This window comes from Lycorma delicatula, chromosome 7, assembly GCF_047948215.1.
Source record: "Lycorma delicatula isolate Av1 chromosome 7, ASM4794821v1, whole genome shotgun sequence".
In the NCBI taxonomy this organism is placed as follows: Eukaryota; Metazoa; Arthropoda; class Insecta; order Hemiptera; family Fulgoridae; genus Lycorma; species Lycorma delicatula.
Genome location: NC_134461.1, coordinates 15,405,040 through 15,424,617, shown reverse-complemented (window position 1 = coordinate 15,424,617; position 19,578 = coordinate 15,405,040).

Below are 19,578 nucleotides of genomic sequence, written 5' to 3'. Positions count from 1 at the left end.
TCTTTCTTTATTCTTTAAGAGCACCGTTTTTCAGAACTGCTTCTACCATTGTCAGTTCTTTTTTAATAATACTGAATTGAATGAGAGTCATAAGCAAGATAGGGTTTTAAATATAGACAGGAATTTTACAGCTACAAATAAATACAATTTATCTGCAGAGTATAATGTGGTGATTTACATACTATTTCTCAATATAATATAGCTGCTATTTTTAACATACATCTTCCAGCATTAAGAAAACTTCTTGATCCTACAAAATAAAACTTTTGATTTCATGTTGACGCAGCATCATTGACTTACTTATTAAATTTGAATTTCATTGCTCCTAAACATTCCTTAAGTGGACTGGGGGGCTCGACAAATGATAGACCAATAATATTAAAATTGGGCTTAGTTATAAGTAGGGTTGTGCATCCTAATTGAACTGTCATATGATTTCCAAGCACTGTCTAGAAGAAACAAGCAGTAGCATTGGCAACTCTTATACAAATGAATAACAGGCTTCATTTTATCTTTTAAAATCTGTCTTTGTCTACTGTCTTTGTGTTCGGGCTACAAAAGTTAGGGAATTCATCTAACTGAAATAGTTAAATTTGAGATCTCATTGTTAATACCCTCCTGACACTTATTTCAAGTTGTTTTTTAGAAATTTTTCCAAGTAGTTGATTTTTTCCTAATAATGATTCAATTTCAGCTTGGTTGTCTCAAATGACATTCTTGCCTGATGAGCATGTGATTCTTTTTTAAATCTCTCCCGGCACTCTATGAATGACTTCCACAATATACTCTCAGGACTGAACAAGGCAATCGTCTTTAACTTTTAAGTCACAAAAATTGTGATTTTGATCTCTTCATTTATCATAAAAAATTGTTTAATAATTCACTGCACAACACTATTATGTATCTTCTGCTCAAACATGTTGATTAAAACTGGAAGAGAAGGTAAAAAAAGAGATGTTATCATTGCTAACAAACTCAGACCAGCGACTCAATATGTCTACCTTGCACTTGTATGAAAACCCCTTTTAATATTTGAATCACTTTCACAATAAAATACGAGGGTTGTTTTTTTTCAAGGTCTGATCGGTCGCGAAATAAAAACCCGCGCAAAAATCGGAAGAACCTTTGCGCATATGTGTTGCGCAGCATCTAGAACGGCCTTCAATCACGCCGAGTCACTTCGTTTAGTTCTGAACACGCAGCTAGCACGTAAACATGTCTACAACAATAGCATCTCCCGCCAAATGTGAAGTGCGTGCGGTAATTCGATTTCTTCGGGCTGAGGGGAGTAATGCAGCTGAAATTCATTGACGAATAAGTAATGTGTACGATGAAACTTCAATGAGCGACCATCACAAAACAATGAGAATGGACGCCTCCCTAATGTTTCTCCAGCGCTACCCCAATGAAGGAGATTTTTTGAACAAAATTGTCAAAGGGGACGAGACATGTATCCATTTCGAAACTGAAGAAACAAAAGAACAATCCAAACAGTGGATGCATTCTCATTCTCCCAGTAAACCAAAGAAGTTCAAGCGAACCTTCTCCAACAGAAAGTGTATGGCCACTGTGTTCTGGGACCGGAATGGAGTTCTCTTGGTAGAATTCATGGAGCGTGAGCATTGCATCAGAATCTAGACTTGATGCATTCCCTGGTAAAATGTGTTGGGTGGCTATAGTGTTTGCCCTCCCTTTTAGAAGCCCCTGTACATTCAGGGGCTTCATTGTCGCTTGTTCAGCGCTCTCTTTTTCAATCATCATTACATCATCTTTGATTCCTTGATCTCTCTGAATGGTGATTTTCTCAATTTGTACTTTGACTTGTTATGCATTTAGTTCAAGGCTTCCTCTGAGCTTTCATTTCATTTTCCTTCACCTTAGAACTGGATGAAAGCTCATTCCTTGATGGAGAAAAAATCTTTGTCTTAATAACATCTACCTTCTGTATCGGTTTTTGACTGGTTTTTCTATTTGGTTAACTTTTCAGTTTCTCATTAATGATGCCTTTAACCACATTAGCTGCAGCTGGTGCTAGTTTAGATTTACATCCTTTTTTTTAAAGGAGGCTACAGAAGTTGCAGCAACCTGAAAACACCTAAGATGCAACCTTCAACAATCTGCAAAGCACAATCTTCCTAGCATCAAAGCAGCTAACCTTTTGCATGATATTCATCTCCTGATTTGCTACCTCTTTTTTATAAACTAGACAGTTTCACAATCTCTCAGAATGGTGCACATGACAACTGCCACAGACAGGTGAATCCCTGCACAGATCAGGATGTAATACTTCACCACAAACGCAGATTTGCTTTCTTGTGCATCGTGCTGCTGTGTGTCTGATTTTCTGACATCCAAAATACCTCATTGGAATCAGGATGAAAGAAAAACATCAAGTCTATGAAAGCTAGTTTTAATCTTCCTTGGATACTTGTGTTTGTTAAAAGTGAGGACATACAACAATGAGGAAAAATTTTTCCATTGTGTTTAAACGTTGACACAACAACTATTTGTTCATGAAATCCCTCTATAATCTCCTCTTTTGTGCAGTTCAATAAATCCCTGCACACGACTACTTGCTTTCAGTTATTTAATACCATGGGGTGCAAATTCAATGTCCAAGACCTCAATCTTCTTGACTTTAAATAACTATGATGATTATAAGTCACTGACAGTTTCAATGAACAGTCCAGTAGCAGTCTTTCTTGTCTCATTTGCAGTACCTCCTACAGCTTCTGTAATGCTTCGACTATCACAAAAGGACTAATTTTCTAGAAATCCTCTTCTTTTTTTCTTAATCACCAAATACTGTGGTTTCAATCCACTGCTGTTCGGTCAAAATTTATTCGATCTGTTTCACTATATTCGTAGACTCATCAACACTCTTCCTTCTCTTCGCTTGCGAATACAAAGGCTCTACAACACAACAATTCTTATGTAGACTACCATAGAAATTGTGGAAATGGATGTTTCCATAAAAAAAATTTTGCTAATCAATAAGTCGCATGGTGCAGGCAGAGAGGCAGTTTGGCATTCCCGAATCACTGATCCTGCCTAGGTTCCCCATGCAGCCTGCCACAGATTTAACCCGGGCCAGGAAGTCAGGTACTGTCTGACCCACTATACCGATGCAACTGTTACATGCAATCAGGTAACAGAAAATGCTCCAATACCCTTACCTATAGGACAAACCCTGCCAAAGACCAAAGTGAGTGACTCAGACAGGGTGCAAGACTTTGGCAGAGCAAGCTCAAATCAGCTCACCCTCAACCAGGTTTCATTACTTCAATTCTATTATTCACCGCTTGCTCTCAGGTCCTACTTAGAGAGCTTCATGAAGTCTTAAATATTTACTAGTCACCATGTCATTATTCTTGGTGATTTTAATATTCCTAATCTCGATTGAATAACCTTTACATTGGAGCGCAGTATTAATTTCTATGCTAAAAGGAAGGATAAAGCTTGTTTGATTTCATCGATGATTAACTCAATTTAATCTACATCTATCACCTAGGGGAAAATCAATCTTGTCCTTTCAAATACAGCTGTTGTGTCTCTGAAATCTAGTTGTTTGGTTTTGTCGGATGACCCTCGCAACCTGCTGATTATTGCAGTTGAAGCTTATGGCGTGGTTAAGAATTTCCATTGTCATTTAGTATGCGATTATTACCATGCTGAGTTTCTTGATTTATACAGAGTTGTGGTAGCCACTGATTGGAATCCGGGGTACAATGCCTCTGATCCTGGTGATGCTGTGGAGGTTTTCAGTAACATAATCATCCAACTTATGGATAGATTTGTTCCTGAGTGCGAGCTGAGGCCCAGAAAATTTATCAACACAAGCATTAGGTGTATGATCTCGGCCCTTAAATCCAAGAAGAGATTTCCCTGTAAATTTAAGAGAATCAGCTTACAGACATTAAATAAACTTCTCTGAATTTTGAAAGAAGGAAAAACTTTTATTCTCTAGAGATAGGATTAGGCATGCTCGGGATATTGAAAGAAAAAAATGTTGAGCCTAATGATTTACTCAGGTCTAATTTAAATATAATTTTGCAGTTGGCTTTGTTGAAATTTCGCCCATTGTTTTAACAGACGTGGTTCTGTTGTTTCACCTGTTTTAAAACTTATTTTCAATAGAAGCTGGTAGCTTTCCTGATGTACCGAAAACTGTGGTTGCCTCTCCTGTACCAAAGACGGGCAACTGGCATGACCTTACCAATTATAGTCCAATATCTGTTCTGGTAGAGGATTCCAAAACATTTGAAAGGATAATTCACAGTTATCTTTATACTTCAGTTAAGAATCCACAGCAATTATTCCACAGCAGCACAGTTTCATGAAGATGAAATCCATGGCAACCTGTTTGGTTGCTTAGCTCTAATGCTCCAAAAGTTGAGAAAAAAGGCAGGTTGATACTGTCTACTTTGACTTTGGCAATTCTTTTGATACAGTACCGAGTAACATCCTCATTTACAAATTACAGAAGATTATTAGGAATTAGGATACTGTGCTTCAATGTCTTCAGTCATATCTGACAAAATGCAGGTTTAAAGTCCAGGTGGCAGGGAAACTTTTTTTGTCTTCAGTCATTTGACTGGTTTGATGCAGCTCTCCAAGATTCCCTATCTAGTGCTAGTAGTTTCATTTCAGTATACCCCCTACATCCCACACCCCTAACAATTTGTACATATTCCAAACGTTGCCTGCCTACACAATTTTTTCCTTCTACCTGACCCTCTAATATTAAAGCGACTATTCCAGGATGCCTTAATATGTGGCCTATAAATCTGTCTCTTCTTTTAACTATATTTTTCCAAACGCTTATTTCTTCATCTATTTGCCGCAATACCTCTTCATTTGTCACTTTATCCACCCACCTGATTTTTAGCATTCTCCTATAGCACCACATTTAAAAAGCTTCTAATCTTTTCTTCTCAGGTACTCCGATCGTCCAAGTTTCACTTCCATATAAAGCGACGCTCCAAACATATACTTTCAAAAATCTTTTCCTGACATTTAAATTAACTTTTGATGTAAACAAATTATATTTCTGACTGAAAGCTCGTTTCACCTGTGCTATTCGGCATTTTATGTCACTCCTGCTTCGTCCATCTTTAGTAATTCTACTTCCCAAATAACAAAATTCTTCTACCTCCATAATCTTTTCTCTTCTATTTTCACATTCAGTGGTCCATCTTCATTATTTCTACTATGTTTCATTACTTTCGTTTTGTTCTTGTTTATTTTCATGCGGTATTTCTTGCGTAGGACTTCAACCATGCCGTTCATTGTTTCTTCTAAATCCTTTTTACTCTCAGCTAGAATTACTACATAATAAGCAAATTGTAGCATCTTTATCTTTTCACCTTGTACTATTACTTCAAATCTAAATTGTTCTTTAACATCATTAATTGCTAGATCTATGTAAAGATTAAAAAGTAACAGGGATAGGGAACATCCTTGTCAGACTCCCTTTCTTATTACGGCTTCTTTCTTATCTTCTTCCATTATTACTGTTGCTGTTTGGTTCCTGTACATGTTAGCAATCTTTCTTCTATCTCTGTATTTGAACCCTAATTTTTTTTAAATGCTTAACATTTTATTCCAGTCTACGTTATCGAATGCCTTTTCTAGGTCTATAAATTCCAAGTATGTTGGTTTGTTTTTCTTCAATCTTCCTTCTAATATTAATCTGAGGCCTAAAATTGCTTCCCTTATCCCTATAATTTTTATGAAACCAAATTGGTCTTATCCTAACACTTCTTCCACTCTCCTCTGAATTCTTCTGTACAGAATTCTAGTTAAGATTTTTTATACATGCCTAGTTAAGCTAATTGTTCTGTATTCTTCACATCTGCTCCTGCTTTCTTTGGTATCATGACTATAACACTCTTTTTGAAGTCTGATGGAACTTCCCCTTTTTCATAAATATTACACACCAGTTTGTATAATCTATAAATCGCTTCCTCACCTGCACTGCGCAATAATTTGACAGGTATTCCATCTATTCCAGGAGCCTTCCTGTCACTCAAATCTTTTAATGCTCTCTTAAATTCACATCTCAGTATTGTTTCTCCTCTTTCATCCTCTTCGACTTCCTCTTCTTCCTCTAAAACACCATTTTCTAATTTATTTCCTCTGTATAACTCTTCAATATATTCCACCCACCTATCGACTTTGCCTTTCATATTATAAATCGGTGTTACCATCTTTGTTTAACACATTATTAGATTTTAATTAATGTACCCCAAAATTTTCCTTAACTTTCCTGTACGCTCCGTCTATTTTACCAATGTTCATTTCTCTTTCCATTTCTGAACACTTTTCTTTAATCCACTCTTCTTTTGCTAGTTTGCACTTCCTGTTTATAGTATTTCTTAATTGTCGATAGTTCCTTTTACTTTCTTCATCACTAGCATTCTTATATTTTCTACGTTCATCCATTATCTGCAATATACCGTCTGAAATCCAAGATTTTCTACCAGTTCTCTTTGTTCCGCCTAAGTTCGCTTCTGCTGATTTAAGAATTTCCTTTTTAACATTCTCCCATACTTCTCGTACATTTTCTACTTTATCTTTTTTACTGAGACCTCTTGCAATGTCCTCCTCAAAAATCTTCTTTACCTCTTCTTCATCAAGCTTCTCTAAATTCCACCGATTTATCTGACATCTTTTCTTCAGGTTTTTAAACCCCAATCTACATTTCATTAACACTAAATTATGGTCGCTATCAATATTTGCTCCAGGGTAAGTTTTGCAGTCAACAAGTTGATTTCTAAATCTTTGCGTAACCATGATATAATCTATCTGATACCTTGCAGTATCCCCTGGCTTTTTCCATGTGTATATTCTTCTATTATGATTCTTAAACTGGGTGTTGGCAATTACTAAATTGTACTTTGAGCAGAACTCTATAAGTCGGTTCCCTCTTTCATTCCTTTTGCCCAGCCCGTATTCACCCACTATATTTCCTTTTTTGTCTTTTCCAATGCTTGTATTCCAATCTCCAATTATTATTAAATTTTCATGTGTTTAATTACTTCATCAATTTCTTCATATACACACTCTACCTCATCGTCATCATGGGCGCTTGTAGACATATAGATTTACAACAATCATTGTCGGTTTAGGTTTCGATTTTATCCTTATTACAATGATTCTATCACTGTGCAATTTGAAATACTTTACTCTCTTCCCTATCTTCTTGTTCATTACGAAACCTACTCCTGCCAGCCCATTATTTGAAGCTGAGTTAATTATTCTAAAATCACCTGACCAAAAGTTGTTTTCCTCTTCCCACCAAACCTTGCTATTTTCTACTACATCTACATTTATCCTATCCATTTCCCTCTTTAAATTTACTAATCTACCAACCTTTTTTTAAAAATAACATTCCACGCCCCAACTCGTAGAATGTTATTTTTTAATTTTCTGGTAATCCCTTCCTTAGTAGTCCCCACCCAGAGATTCGAACAGGGGACTAGTTTACCTCCGGAATATTTTACCAAGGAAGATGCCTCCATCATTGCTATATGAAAATGCAGAGAGCTTGGAAAAAAAGCAGCTGTAGTTTTCCATTGCTTTCAGCTGTGCAGTACTCAGAGGAGTGAGTGATGTTGATATGGCTGTTTGGTCCAGCTACTCTGTATCACTAAGCACTCAAGCTCCCACCAATGGCAAGGTCTCATGATTCATAGAGGCAGCTGCTGACTAAATACAATAACAACTGTTGACTAAATACAATATATCCTATGGAGTTCTGCAGGACTCTATTCTTGACCCATTACTTTATAATATATTCATCAATGACATATCCACTGCATTTTTGACGCCTACTTTCATTTATGCTGATGATTTTTGAAGATCTGTGGAAAAGTTAATAATGTTCATGACCATAATAAGCTTCAACATATCGACCTTACTGAAAAATGGTCTGAAATTATATCAAGCAACTTAACTATAGGAAGGCTGCACTAATTTCATACAGCTGAAAGATTCTTGTAGTTAAATATCAATATCTATTGCATCATGGATTTAATATAATTACTACAGACTCTAAACTTCTGTTTTCTCAATATATATATATATATACACACACACACAGACATTGTATCATAGGAGAGGAGGAATTTAATGATCTGATTTAATGAATTGAACAGTTTTGTTGAGACCAATACTCTGGCCAGACTATTTCTGGCTATAGTTCAAGCTGTTTTGGTATATTGCTCAATTAAAAGGAGCTACGACCAGGCATGTACTATTAATAAGATTGAAGTAGTCCAAAAGAAGCTTTATCATATTCTAGTCAATAGAGGTTTTATTGCTCCTGCTTCTTATATTGAACTGTGCTGTGTACCAAGATATGGACTTACTTGTTGATGAAGGACTCATCTCCCTGAATGGGTTGAAAATACATTTTGTTATGTAGATGTTTGAAACTACAGGCAGTTTTACTACACAGAATTCTGTGATACCTTCTGTAGCAAGATGTGTTATAATTTTGAATGAGGTAAGAATGCATTGACTTTTTTAGTAGAAATTTTAAAATTGCAATTACTAAGCTTTCAATAAGGTTGTTGTCAATGAGTGAAATGAAATAATTTGTGTCTTGTTCTATGTTTTGTGTTTTATTTATAAGTTTTATGTTTCTTCCGTATATGTTCTATGTTAGATCTTCCATGTTTACTTGCTATATAGTCTACTTTTTGATAAATTGAATTCATGCAGCATGCAAAGCAGAACGACTATTCTGCTTGCAGAGTTTTCTCCCATTATATGTTCTAACCTGGTTGTTTGGGCACAATTGTGGGTGGAAACAGTAGCGTGTAGGGGTGAGTAGGGGTCCTGATAAAATAGAAAGGATATTATTAATAATGTTTCAGACCTTCGTAGAGATGTAAATTATTTGGTCCATAGAGATAGATTGCTGGACATCAAAAGACATGATGTGGATTTATGTAACAAACTCAACCAACTTCTGGTAATACGAGACTTGGCTGATAAATTTTGCCCACTAGTGTGCTACATGCTAGTATGCAAAAAGTACTATCAAGATGGGTGTGGCTGCACATGATAGGTAAAATCCCTCTCTACAAATCTGCGATAATTTATTGAAATCCATTTACCGGTTTGTTTTCAGTAGCACTTGAAATGAAGTCAAGTACAGCCAATATGTCAACACGGTTAAAACAGCACGCATTGATCAAATTTTTAACAGCAGAAAATGTGAATCCTATAAATATTTTTCATAATTTAAAAGCGGTTTATGGTACTGAATCTGTTGACAGGAGTACTGTGAATAGGTGGGCATTGAAATTTCGGAAATATGAAGCTGGTAAAGTGAAACTTGAGGATGCACCTCACAGCAGACGACCAGTTTCTGTGACTGAAAAGAAACATAGAAAGGAAGTAGACAATTTTCTTCAAAGTGACCAGCAAATCACCCAGCAATGGATCGCTATTCAGTTAGACATATCTAAAGAACAAGTAGGCCAAATTATCAAGAAATTGGATTACCATAAAATCTGTGCACAGTAGGTACCGGGCAAACTCTCTGATGGCTCTCCACAAGCTTGAAGTTTGAGCCTATTCCACATCTACCATATTCACCAAATTTGGCTCCGTGCAACTTCCACTTATTCCCTCATCTCAAGAGGGATCTCAAAGGTAATCATTACACCATCAACATAAGGAAAACTGAAAGAATTTGAGGTGAAGAAATCTGTGACCACTAGGATCTGTGAAAGGCCACCAGAATTTTTCAGTGACAGAATGTAAAAACTTGTCACATGTTGGGAAAAGTGTATCAGTGTAAAGATTACATTGAAAAATAAATACTGCATTTTGCAGCTAAGGTATTGAATTTTTATTTCATTCTAATATCTATTTTTATTCCCATACTACGCTTATATGTGCAAAATTTATCAGTCGAGCCTCGTATGTCTCCAAATGTACGTCAAAAGAATTTATTTTGCACCATTAGTCAACTGAGAAAATATTACAGATCTCAAGTTGCTATGTTCAATGTTTGATAACTAGTTTCAGTCAGTGAATCAGTAATTTTCAGAGGATAATAAAGAGCTGCCTCATAATCAAGATGTTATGTGATGTTATATGATATTGACAGATGATATTGATAGATGGTGTATTGACACCATCTGTCAATATTGAAGATATTGCTACTTTAATCAAGCAACTAAATCCAAAAAGCACAACTAATCCTATTTGGAGTTCCTATCTTTATCATAAAAGCTACTTCCTTTATAATTTCTCCAGTCCTAACAACAATTTGTAACTAGACTCTTGCGATTGGAGTGATGTAAAATAATTTTATGTTTTATATAAATCAATATACCTAAACAAAGAATTATTACACTATATTAAAAATTGATGTTGCTTTTCTATATTGGGATAATATATTGTAATGTTATTGTTCTATTGTCCTAAAATCAATGAAATGAATAAGAAATTATTATTTATTATATTTGTTATTTTATTTGATAGTAACAGAAAGTAATTATAATTTAGAAGTGTAAATATAATTACAAAATGTACACACTTGCAGTTAAGCAATCATTTATACCTTCCTATATTTATATGATCATTGACATTAAATAACGTTTGATTAAATATTGAACCCAATCCCCATTTCATAACATCAATTTTGGCTGGATGAAAAAAATAATTTTTCTTTTCAAACCAAGGTTGAATTCAAATTGAATATTTGTAGTAAAGCAGTAAGCAGTTAAAATGAGTATATATTACACTGTGTGGTTATTATAATAGGTAATACATATTCAGTAAAATACATATTCATGCAATTTCAATTTAATAAATAACTAATTATTTTGCATACTTAGTATAAAATAATAGAGGTACTAACTCATTCAACAGGTGATTTTTGACTGAGTGTAATTGTTTTCTTATACATTGCTATTAAATTAATTACAGACTGGAAACAATTTGTGTAAAACATCAAAACAAAAATGTGTAAAATCATCATTCAAAATGTGTAAATTTTCCTGGTCAGTCATTATAAATCTTCTCACTTTTTGTAGTGTATGGACAGAAATAAAATTTAGATGTGAATGTTTGAATAAAAGTAGTTTTAAATTATATGAATAACATGTACCATAACACCTATAGTCTACCACCTAGTTTTCAGTAATAATTGTCTCAACTGGTGAGAATTAGCACCAATTATAAAATATATTTTTTAAATATTTCTTTTGAAAAAATATTAAAACCAACAAACATGTAGACCATCAAAGTAGATATTTACTTCCTGTTACATTTTTTAACCATAATTTTATCATAATAGAGATTGATAAGTCATTTATAAATTTAATTTAATAATATTACTCAGCATATCTGGGATTTTAAAGTCAAAATTTAATTTAAATATTTTAATTTTATTCAATTAAATACTATTTTGTTGACATATAGTAAATCACATCTAAAATAAACAAAACATTTACCTTGTACCCATCAAACATTACTAGATTAATGAAGATATTCCAATTAATCCAATAATAAACTACAATAACGCTCCACAACACACAACATGGAATCAGATAATAACATATATATATATATATATATCTTTTGAACAAAGAATCCTTTGTACAAGCATATCCATTCTAGAAATATTCTCAATTTTATGAAACCAATTCAAATAGAACACAGTTAAAGACTAAAAATGATAACAAACTGTCACTAAATAACAAGATTTATTTAACATAATCACAAAATAAAATTACTGCAAATAAATCTACACATTTATAATTTTCTACACCCTGTTCCCACCTCAGATTTATTACCTACAACATTTACATAACTCACTGAAAGAACAAAATTCTCAAATTATCATCCATAGAATATAATCTATTGGCTAGAAAATAGGTGTCATAATCCTTCTATACAACGGAAAGATAATATAATTCAAATAACTCCTTACCTAGACTGACAAAATTCACAAAAACCTAACTTTCTATATCAAATAAAAAAACAAGTACAAGCTTCACTAACTACACAATTATATACTGTGCATAGACATGCACATTTAAAACCTACAACACATGTTAACTCTTCTAATCCTTCAATATAACATTAACTTCCAACTTTTATAACAATGCTATATAAACAATCTACTTTCACAAAAAGACTACCAGGATGAATTATGCAAATATAATAATTAATTAAAACAAAAGTTTATAAAAATAAACAGACAGATACTCTTCTAATTAAATTTCAAAAATTAAAAACAAAAACAGATTTGTTACAATCAATTTAATAACCTTATGGAAAATATTGCCTTCAAATTTAAAAAAGCAAGCCTAAACATTGCATACAAAGCCATAAATAAAACAAAGTAGATATCTAGCAAAAACTCATCCAAAAATCCAACAAATTTGATTTACCAGGAGTAGGCCTTTATAAACTTTGCTATTCAGAGTGCAATAAGTTTTACATATTTCAAAAGAGAATGCAACTTTTCCACCATTCCAAGAGAATGCAACACAATCATTTCCATAAACAATTTCATTTTTGGCAAATAACAGTTACACAAACGAAAAAAGTTAGATGTAAACAAAAAACTTACACAAGGACCACAGCACAAAATATATAGACTTGAGCAATTTTAATATGAAAAAAAAGTAAATCTAAATGAGGAAATACAATTAAAATTGTACATACACTTTAATCACATCAAAAAATAAAAATGATTTTTTAAATGCCAGCCCATATACTGTACTACTTGCAGCAGCAGTCTCTCAGAAGCTTAATTCAGAATAAAATATCTATTTATTCAGTCACGTACCTGAGGAATAAGTCAGTTTTTAGAACTTTCAGTCTAGTAATATTTACTGGAGATATTTTTAAAGCCTTTTCAATTTGAATATTTCTCTGAATGTAACACTGAAAGTGTAGGTACCATTGCTAATAACTATCTAAAATACCTTTTCAAGAAATATTTGATTAGATAAATAATATCACTACTTTAGAGCAATTGGTAAAATTATCAATTGTTTTAAATTATGTTTTATAAAATTGTACTAAAATTTGAAGTTTATGAATATTAACAGTTTAATTTACAAAATTATTAATTAAAATGTAAATAAAGGATTTTCAAATGACACTGTCTGAATTTTATTATTAAAAGTGTTCTGGTTAGCAGAACTGTTATATCTTCATTGGTATGTAGTTAAAACTATTATTTTAAAGCTGTTTATAATTACTGAGTAATAGTAATCTTTTTTTTCAAAACATCAAGTGAGAGAATGAGTTGTTTATTTTACAGAGATTCTTTGTGGTTTCTAAATTAAGCTATTTGTTTTATCAACTTATGTATTATTATCAAACTTAACCTAATGTAATTCTGCTGAATATATTTTGAATACTTTTGTGAATAAAAATAAAAATATTTCAAAAGTTTGTGGTTTCATGAATGGAACTTTGCTATGCTGCATTAAAAAATCAGTAATTAAAAGGAACCTTGCTGTTAATTATCGTTTTAAAATTAAAAGAGAAAAAACTTAAAATAATTTTAAATAGATAAGCATTATCATACTTGTTTGAAAATTTGTTAGCATGTTACCAACAGCATCCACTTAAATTAGTGGCAGTAGATAATTAAGTTAATTACAGTAGGTTTAACATTTTTAACATTTTTCTCCGATAAAAAAAATAAATAAACAAAATTTAATGGTGAAAATTGACTTTACGAAACAATATAGAATAAATCAAATCACCATACCAACGAGTGCTTACAGGTAATTGTTTAATATTTATTATTTCAAATAATGAAGAGAGAAAGAAAGATTTTTCTGTAAAAATTTAGTTTTTTCTTTTTATGTAAATGATCTTAACACTGAATTTTAATTAATATGGTGATAAGAATTGGCTGAACTGAACTGAGAACATTGTTTGCTCTTAATACCACAAGATAGAGCTAATGCTGATATATATATTTATTTCCATGACAATCGCAGTAATTAGACTCTTCTTTTAGTGCATATGAAAATTTCTGGTTCTCGTGTTCACCCAAACTTCTTATTTGTTGGTTTCTTATGTTAATTAGTTGGTTGTGTTTATCTGCTAATTAAGTAATGTTGCAGTGTTGAGTGCTAGTTAAACAAAATTTAAATTTCAAAGATGTCGTTTGGCAATAATGAATTTATAGGTTTTATTTTTTGTTCTGTTGAGAAAATTATTTTTCTTTTTCTTAATGCTGGTTTTTGAACCATTATTTGAATTGAATTAATAAACAATGCTTGTTATTTTCAGCTGAATAACATTTAGATGAGTTTTATACGATTCTTATGTTTTGGCCAAAATATCTATCTGGAAGCGATTCATCATATTCAAATTTGCAATTACGACATAATATATTGCATTAACTAGACCTGTATGTCCATAAATTACATCGAAAACACGATTCAACTCTTAAAAGCGAATTTTCATAGATTACACATTCTTAATTTTTTTTTTATTAGTGGCACAAGAGTGTTAACAATTTAAGTATTCACAATTACTGTATTTGACAATAGGAATTTACAATATTGTACATATACTTGGCAGTTGTGATTTGTTTTACTAAAATTAGATAAACCACCTCCCAATAAACCATAAATCCTATAATACTTCTTTGAATGGAATACCTTGCATCTTTCACTGAGTAAGATTGTCAGAATGTTGGTGTGTATATAAAAAAAACAAAGGTTTGGAGAAAACGTTACTCGTATTTTAATGCAAAAATAAAACAAGGTATCTGACAGAGTATCAGCTCATATTGAACAATTCCTTTCCAATCCCCCCCAAACGCACACTTTTCCTGGCTTTGCCGTAGTTTGCGGAGCTTCATGCGTCGACCACGATTTTTTAAATACGCCATTGTCAAACTAGCTCAATTTTTCATCCCCCGTAATGAACAGTTTCAAAAATGGTTCGATTTCGCTGCGGTTTAGAAAAGATTCGCAGATGGAAATTTGATTTTTATTGTTAAATCATGCGGATAAAAAAATACATAAGTATTTTGTATCGAGCCTTATTCAGTTTTTTTGTAGTATGTTATTGCTAATATTACGCTGCTAATGTGCTGGTCTTGCCCAATTTTTTTCACGATTTCATCTACTTTTTCAGTCATCGCCCGACTAGAGCGAGGGTGCGTTATTAACAAATTTCCAGATTGAAACCATTTGAACCAGCTCTTTGCTATACATTCTGATACCCTGCATCATGACTATAAAAATCAAAAACTTTTTTAGCAGCCTGAATTAAATACTTCAAATTTCATTTTTATCTAATCATTTTCAAGATACAGTACCTTTTAAATAAACTAATATAGGTATAAAAATAATCAATGATATCTCACTTTTCAAAAGCACTAAAGTGTCAGATTTCATTAATATTACCAATGTTATACGATCCTAATAAAGCCATCTACAGGGAGAATTATTTCCCAGACTCCATTATATACATATATAAAACTGTAAACAAAATAAATTGAAAAAAAAAAATAGTTATTTCGTTCTTGAAACTAAACCTTTATTATCTACAAGACTAAAATAAGTACTCAAGGGGAGTTTAAATAAGAGTCTAGCTACATCAGTGATATTGTTACTTTCAACCGTTTTGAGAATTACCTATGTAACTGAATGAATTTTAATAAAATGTAATTGCAAGCACTGTCCAATTAGTACCTATATGTTTAAAAACTTCCAAAGATCCATCCTGCAATCACTTAATCTGCCACTGCAGGTTTGAGAGTTGTTGAAAATCTAATTAAAAAGGAAAAATTTACTAATGAATATTTTCTTCTAGAAGTATTATAAGGTGTGTTAAAGAATAAGTTAATAAAAATAAAATGTAAGATTCTCTTCTTTCATGTATGTTAGAAGGTGTAAATCATTGTTTTTATGTTGTACACTTTTTTGCAGACATATTCTTTAATTATAATTTAAAAATGGTAGCAAAATGAAATAGTACTTAATTGTGTTTACATAAATTCTAATTTTATTAAAAATTGGCTCGATAAAAAAATGGCAATTCATTTTGAAAAAAAAGATAGAAAACATACAGTAACCCCATTTCCAACAGTTAATACTAGACTCCCTCAGCTGGATTAAGCCTTTAGAAATTAAACAGAAATCTAAAAAATATTTGTATCATTTGTGCCAAAACCTCATAAAAAAAATAACAAGGTTGGGTTATGTATTTAAAGATAGTGAATATAGTAAGTTTGAAAAGTATAATAAAAATCGTAATGAAAATTTTACATGTTTTTGATTGGCATGATTAACATAAATGCATGCTTGAAAAATGTTATTTGAAGCTTGTTTAAAATACATTAATAACATATTTTTAAAGTAGACTTAATTGGTAAAATTATCAAAATTTTTGTTACATATTTGGTTACTAGTCTATTTTTTAACATGGATTTCTGTTTTGTATGTACAAAAACCAAATAAGATTACATCTTATAGCAGAATTGTGTTAGTGTTGATAACTTTTTTGGCCTTTTTCTGGAATTCAACCACCCCTACAACTTTTTAACTTTTTTTGTGATATTCAGCATCATTTAAATACATTTTGTAAATTATATAAAATTAAACAGAAATAAGATTAATTTATAAAATGAAATCTGTTAGTATACTTTGTGTTTTGACTTAATCACTCAACAGTATATTTAAGAAATCTGCCTTCATTCACTCCTCGATTCTGATATATTTACTTCACATTTTAGTTGTGCAATGTACTTCACATGGTACTTAATTCAAATTCACATGGTGTCATTAATTAAAATGGATTTTAGGGAAATATCACATACTGAATGGTTGTTTTTATAGAAGGATATTCTTTCAAATGAAAGGAAATGTAAAAATGATTATAATTCTATGTACATTATGAAATAAATTTTATTTTTAAGGTTTAATTTTATGTTACATTTTAATACTAATATTAAATAATCATTTGATGGTGTTTTTGTGTTTATGCCTTGTGTTATATGTAAGCCTTGTTCACCTGTACCAAGAACTAGGTGAACTAGTAGCATGTTTGTGTCAAAATCCATAATCTAATACATATTATATTATTAACAGTATTATTTTTAACAGCTTTGAATAACTAAAATATCTAGTTTTAAATTGCATAACAGTCCATGTCTACTTATTCATTATTAAACAAAGAATTGTGCTGTCTGTTTAATGTGTGCATTAATATATATTTGTATAATATAAGTTAACTTAGATTTTGCCTTGTAATTGAAATGGCAGTTTCTTATAGTGATAAAGTGGAGTTTAACTAGAAAATAAAAAGAAATTGCATTATAATTTAGGAATTAGGAAACCAGAATGTAAAGTTGTTTACAAAAAGCCAGTTTTATGAGAGTTGACCAGCAAGAGTACAGTTAGTGTACAAACCTATACCAGATAGCTATTTTATCTATCAGATAGAGAAAACCAACAATAGAAATAATTAATTCAAGAAAATTAAAATTAAAGTCAACCTAAAAATCAAATAATAAGCTGATAACCGACCTCTGTGCAGGAGTCCCAGGCACACATTATAGGATGTATACCTGTGCCTCCGGAAGCCCAATCCTTTCATCCATCCAGAAGTGTTTTTAAACTCCTTGGCCTTTCATCCAGAGGGCCCACGTTCAAATCCTGGTCAGGCACGACATTTTTCACACACTACAAAATTTCATTCTCCATTCCCATGCAAAAGCTTCACTTTGTGGTGATATTAAAACCCAAAAAAGCACCAAACTGAAGAGAAAAAACTACCAAAAATAAGTTAATAAAATAAAAAGATTTGGAAAAAATCCAACACATTAAAAAGCAGATAATCAGAAAAAACAAGATATCTGAGTGTTTAAAATAAAATTTAAAATTTGTAACCTCATGGTTTTGCAATAATTAGGATACAAAAAATTGTCTACTTAAGTTCTAATTTTATAAAGAATAACACCAGCATTGCTTTGCTAATGATATCACAGTCCAGTACAAAAATAACATTAGAAAGCATCATAGATCCCATACTGGTCACCAGTATGACTTCTTCTTTGGTTAATCTGTCGGATGTCCTCTATTTTATTGTTCCAATAATTTTCCCCTCCTAATCCAACCAAATTCTTCCTCTATCCATTTTCCCCCCTATGATACTTTACCTTAGACAATTCACAGAATAAATCTCTGCTTTCTCTTATTATTCTCAAAAAATTCTGTATCTTTATTATGTGTACACAATTATTCATTTAAAATATAAATACAACAAATCACTTTACTGCATGATAAAACTTGCAGTAAATGCTTTGGTTATGAAACACAAAGCAAAAGTAGTTACTGGACAAACATAAACATGCTATTTGGTCATACAACTCTTCAAGGGCTTCTTAACAATTTTAAAACTAGTACAATTAAAAATACCACCTAAAAATTACTGATAAAGGAGCAACAAAACAGCTGTGAAGATCTGAAAGCATAACTCTACTTGAAAAATCATTTAAGTTTTCTTTAAAAATTGATCATTTTTTTACCAATTTTCACCATGCCTGTTAATTTATTGTATTACTTTTTTTTTTTTGTTTGATGCATTACTCATGAAATGAGTAGAGCCATTTTAAAATGTGGTATTAAAAACATGCTACTGTATATCATTAAATTTACAAGGTTTTATATGACCCTAACTGAATTGTGTGAAATGACCAATAAAAAATTAAGTAACCCTCAACTTCAAAAAACTATCATATACAAAGGAAGTACATTTTGTAAGGACTGCATTAAATTTTCTCTTCATATGCTAATCATGCAAGAAGGATGAAATGTACTGCCCAAGAACTTAAACATGATATAAAGGGTGTATAAAATCTTATTTAAATGTTGTCAATTGTTGGATATGTATCAGCTTGGTGGGAGCAATTTAAAAATTAGTGAGTGGATTTCACTGTAAAAGAACTGTACATACCGAAGCATGTTTTTCGAGGTTAGTGTTGATTGTTCACAATCACGATCGATTCAACAAGTTTGTTTATTGATACTTTGGATGTTTTTTTAGAGTTACAAAGTGACAGTGAAGAAGATATGATGTTTGATGATTATTCGGACAATGATGGGAATTATGTGAATGGAAATTCTGATGAAACTTCATTTAAGATAATATTTAATAAACACACAATTTTTTCAGATTATGTTACAACTTTTCTTAAAATCTTATTTATTAATAATTTAATTATTTTTTATTAATTTTTATTCTGTTATCTTGGGCCTACTTGAACTGTAATTCAAATATATTTTAAAACAGGTTCTGAGGAAAACGACAATGAAACTCAGGGGTACAGAATAAAAACAGATAATGTATAGACAACTACAGATAAAGTACTACCAAACATAAATGTTTTTTGTGGTGAGAGTGGTTTAAAAGATGTGCCTCGGTTAGATAGTTCTGTTGAGGATTTTTTTTTAGTTATTATATTGACAATGATTTGCTGCATCTCTCAAGCAACAAACAAACTTGTTTGCCAAACAAAAACTTGATAAAAAGATAAAAAGCCATAGATGTTGGACCACTGGTCAAAAA